The sequence below is a fragment of the Physeter macrocephalus genome, chromosome 18 (assembly GCF_002837175.3).
Source record: "Physeter macrocephalus isolate SW-GA chromosome 18, ASM283717v5, whole genome shotgun sequence".
NCBI lineage: Eukaryota > Metazoa > Chordata > Mammalia > Artiodactyla > Physeteridae > Physeter > Physeter macrocephalus.
Window position 1 is genome coordinate 10,565,562 of NC_041231.1, and position 5,227 is coordinate 10,570,788.

Below are 5,227 nucleotides of genomic sequence, written 5' to 3' on the forward strand. Positions count from 1 at the left end.
GCCCAGCCGCTCCGCGGCATGTGGGATCTTCCCGGACCGGGGCACGAACCCGTGTCCCCTGCATCGGCAGGCGGACTCTCAACCACTGCGCCACCAGGGAAGCCCCTGGCTTTCCTTTTTAATAACTTTAATGCTATGTGCTTTTGTTTTTAGTTTAAGAAATCTTTGCATACTTAAGGGCATATAGATATTTTCTTATGTTTTCTTGTAACAGTAATGTTTTATCTTTCATATTTAGATCCATTTATTTTTGTGTATGTGTATGATATGGGCTAGGAGAAGGATTCTTTTTTTTCCCCCATATGGTAATCTAATTGCTCTGGCAGCATTTATTAAAAAGATCATTCTTTCTTCACTGAGTGGCAGTGACACCATTGTGTTACCATGTATGTGTGGATCTTTTATGGTCCCTCTATTTTGTTCCATGGGTCTGTTTGTCTGTCCTTGTGCTAATACCACACTGTCTTAATTGCTATAGTTTTTAACTACCAGTTGAAATCTGGTAACATAAGTCCTCCAACTTTGCTTGATTCTTCAAGATGGCTCTCTAGATCCTTTGTGTTTCCATATATAGTTTAAAAATAATTCCTCAATTTCCATAAAAAACCAGTTAGGGGTTTTCATGGGGATCGCATTGAATGCAATCACATGGAAGAGAATTAACATCTTGACAATAGAGTCTTCCTATCTTGAACATGGAATTTCTCTCCATTTATTCAGTTCCTCTTTGCTCTCAATCATGTTTTGCAGTTTTCAATCTAGAGGTCTTAAACATCTTTTGGTAGATTTATTCGTAGGTATTTGACATTTTTGATGCTCTTATAGATGGTATTTTTAAATTTTTATTTTCCCGTTTTTTGCTGCTAGTCTATGAAAATACATTGAAGCACAATTGATTTTCTTACAGCTTTTTTGAGGTATAATTGAGGTACAATAGCTGTACATGTCTAAAGTGTACAAATGATAAGTTTTTACATATGTATATACTGTGAAACTATCACCATAATCAAGATAATGAAGATATCCGTCACTCCCAAAACTTTTCTCATGCCACTTTATAATCCATACCTTCCTAACCCAGGCTGTCAAATGCAACAACAAATATGCTTTCTATCACTATAGATTAATTTACATTTTCTAGGTTTTTAGGAAATTCATATTATATGTACTTTTTGTGGGGCGAGAGAATGGGGGAGTCTGAGTTCTTTCACAGAGATAATTATCCTGAGATTTAGCCATGTTGCTGCATGTATCACTAGTTGATTCCTTTTTTGTTGCTAAGTATTCATTACATGTATATAACACAGTTCATTTATCCATTCATCACTTGGTGTGTATTTGAGCTATCTCCAGTTCTGTGCTATTTCAAATAAAGCAGCTATGAATATTCATGTACAAGCTTTTCTGTGGACACTTGCTTTCGTTTCTCACGTCTTGGGTATGAAATGGATGGGTTAGTGTTTTTGGTTTTTTCCAGTACATACTCAGGAGTGGAATTGGTGGGTCATATGGTAGTTTCATTTTTAATTTTTTGAGAAAGCTCCATATCATTTTCCACAGTGACTGCACGAAATTACATTCCCATCAGTACAGTACTGTACAAGGGTTTCCTTTTCTTCACATCCTCACCAACATTTGTTATTTGTGGTCTTTTGATGATAGCCATTCTGACAGGTGTGAGGTGATATCTCATTGTGATTTTGACTTGCGTTTCCCTGATGATTAGCAATGTTGAGCATCTTTTCATGTGCCTATTGGCCATCTGCGTTTCCTCTTTGGAAAAATGTCTATTCAGTACTTCTGACCATTTTTTAATCTTTTTTTTTCTGATGTTGAGTTGTATGAGCTGTCTATAAATGTGGGATGTTAACTCCTTATCCGTCATATCATTTGCGAATATTTTCTCCCATTCAGTAGGTTGTCTTTTCATTTTGTCAGTGGTTTCCTTTGCTGTGCAAAAGCTTTTAAGTTTAATTAGGTCTCATTTGTTTATTTTTGCTTTTGTTTCCTTTGCTTTAGGAGATGGATCCAAAAAAATATTGCTGTGATTTATGTCAAAGTCTGTTCTGCCTGTGTTTTCCTCTTGGAGTTTTACAGTATCCAGTCTTACATGTAGGTCTTTAATCCATTTTGAGGTTTTTTTTGTATTTTTGTATATGGTGTTAGAGAATGTTGTAATTTCATTCTTTTACAAGTAACTTCCCAATTTTTCCAGCACCACTTATTGAAGAGGCTATCTTTTGATTAATTGACCATAAGTGTGTGAGTTTATTTCTCGGCTCTATTCTGTTCCATTGATCTATGTTTCTACTGTTTTGATTACTATAGCTTAGTAGTGTAGTCTGAAGTCAGGGAGCATGATTCCTCCAGCTTTGTTCTTCTTTCTCAAAATTGTTTTGGCTATTCAGGGTCTTTTGTGTTTCCATATAAATTTTAAAATTATTTGTTCTAGTTCTGTGAAAAATGCCTCTGGTATTTTGATAGGGATTGCACTGAATCTGTAGATTGCCCTGGGTAGTATGGTTATTTTAACTACATTATTCTTCCAATCCAAGAACACGGTATATTTTTCCATCTATTTGTGTCATCTTCAACTTCTTTCATCAGTGTCTTATAGTTTTCCAAGTAAGATCTTTTACCTTCTTAGGTAGGTTCATTCCTAGGTATTTTATCCTTTTTGATGTGACGGCAAATGGGATTGTTTTCTTAACTTCTGTTTCTGATAGTTCATTGTTAATGTATAGAAATGCAAAACATTTCTGTATATTAATTTTGTGTCTTGCAACTTTACCAAATTCATTGATGAGCACTAGTAGTTTTCTGGTAGGGTCTTTAGGACCTTCTATGTATAGTATCATGTCATCTGCAAAAAGTGACAGTTTCGTGAGCATAGAGGAAACATACATCAACATAATAAAGGCCATATATGAAAAACCCACAGCTAACATCATACTCAATGATGAAAAGCTGAAAGCATTTTCTCTAAGATCAGGAGCAAGACAAGGATGTCCACGCTCACCACTCTTATTCAGCATAGTTTTGGAAGTCCTAGCCACGGCAATCAGAGAATAAAAAGAAGTAAAAGAAATCCAAATTGGAAAGGAAGAGGTATTTTTAACTTTTTTTTTTTGTAGGAGAACTGAATCAAACAGATTTTATTAAACTTTTTAGGATGAGGAAAACAAATGATATAAAATAAGTCATAAGAAATGCTATCTGGTACTACTGTCTCAAACCATTTTCAAGGTTTTACAAAATACACAACAAATATGAAAAGCTTCAACATACTCTTCTTTTATGACTTCTGCTGCAATAAATACAAATTAACAAACATACAAATTTCTTCCATACTTCTTAAAAGTAGAATTACTGAATTACTAATTTTTACAATGTTATTCATACACATTTTTATTCATACACTTTTAATGAGATCATTGCCAATACCTACATTATTTTCCTTAACTTTATTTTTACATTAAGCCAATATCTGTCATGCAGCCATCAAAAACCTTACAGTAAGTTACACAGGTTTGTAGTCCAATCTAGACTCTAGCTTCTTAGAATCAGCCACTTTTCTGACTGCTTTCATGAAGTGTTCCTGTACTATAAAATCATGATCAGCAAGAATTGCTAACATACTTGCTTCAGTACGAACATTTCTAAGTTCTGCTTCATTAAAGCCATCTGAAAGCTTCACAATTGCTTCATAATCTATTTCACCGTGTTTTGGAATGGGACCTGCATGGATTTTCAATATATCTAACCTTGCTTGTTCGTTTGGTAAATCAATATGTATTTTTCTATCTAATCTGCCTGGACGAAGCAAAGCAGGATCCACTGCATCTGGCCTGTTTGTAGCCATGATCATTTTAACTCTATGTAGAGTATCAAATCCATCCACTTGATTCAGTAGCTCCATTAAAGTTCTCTGAATCTCTCTATTAGCTGAAGTACCCTCAGGAAACCGACGACCACCAATAGCATCTATTTCATCCATAAAAATGATGCATGGCTGATGGTCCCTGGCATAATTAAACATTTCTCTGATCAAACGAGCACTTTCACCAATGTACTTGTCTACAATAGAACTAGATACAACCTTTAAGAAATTGCAATCCAGCTTGCTAGCAACAGCTCATGTCAAGAGTGTTTTTCCTGTACCTGGTGGTCCATATAGCAAACAGCCTTTTGGAGGTATTATTCCTACATGTTGGAATAATTATGGGTTTGTAAGAGGTAATTCTATTACCTCTCTTAATTCCTGAATCTGTTCTGATAGCCCTCCAATCTCAGAATAAGAAACATTCCCAGGGTCCTCATGAGACATGTCGTAAACCAGTGGATCTACCTCTCTTGGCAAAGACCTCATGGTAGTTAGCGTAGTCATAGCCAAAGCAACTCTTGTTCCTGGCTTCAGCTTACTTTTGTCAAGCTGTCGACGACAACCCACAACATATCTTGGTCCGTTTGTAGCTTTAACAGTGAATTTTTCTTCAGTTAATTGCTTAAGTACTTCACGCACAATCTGCCCAACACTTTGTAGGGCCTTCACATCCTTTTCAGACTTTTCATACTGCTTGGGAAGTTCTTTTAATTGTTCCCTTAACTCCTTGAGACGGCTGTCGATCTCCTTGTGCTCCAGCAGCTTCTTGTGGTAGTCCTGAAGCACCTTATCTCTAGCGTCCTCCATGATGGGAAACTATTTTTAACTTTTTAAGCAACTACGATCTGTTTTCCAAAGTGACCATACCATTTTATATTCCCACCAGCAGAGTATGAAAGTTCCAGTTGCCCCTCATACTCACTAATGCTTGGAGTGGTCAGTCTTTTAAATTTGAGCCATTCTAGTGGTTGTGAAGTGGTATCTCATTGTGTTTTTGTTTTTGTTTTTTCATTGTGGTTTTGAATTGCATTTTCCTAATGACTAATGATGTGAGGCATCTTTTCATGCACTTATTTGCCATCTTCTTTGGTGAAATGTCAGTTCAAATCTTTTACCATTTTCATTAGGCCATTTGTCTTACTATTGAGTTATACATGTAAAAAAATATATTTTACATACAAATTCTTTGTTGATTATGTTTTGCAAATATTTTCAGTCTGTGACATGCCTTTTCATTTTTATAACAGTATCTGTTGAAGAGCAAGTGTTTTTAATTTTGCCGGAAACCAACTAAATTATTTTTTCTTTTATAGTTTATGCCTTTTGTTTCCTATTTAGTTGTTG

At 35.4% G+C, this 5,227-nt stretch overlaps 1 pseudogene; it reads right to left on the reverse strand.

Annotated features, from left to right (window-relative positions):
• Positions 1 to 3,520: 3,520 nt before the first annotated feature.
• Positions 3,521 to 4,690, reverse strand: LOC102990069 (26S proteasome regulatory subunit 10B-like; annotated as a pseudogene).
• Between the last annotated feature and the right edge of the window lie 537 nt (positions 4,691 to 5,227).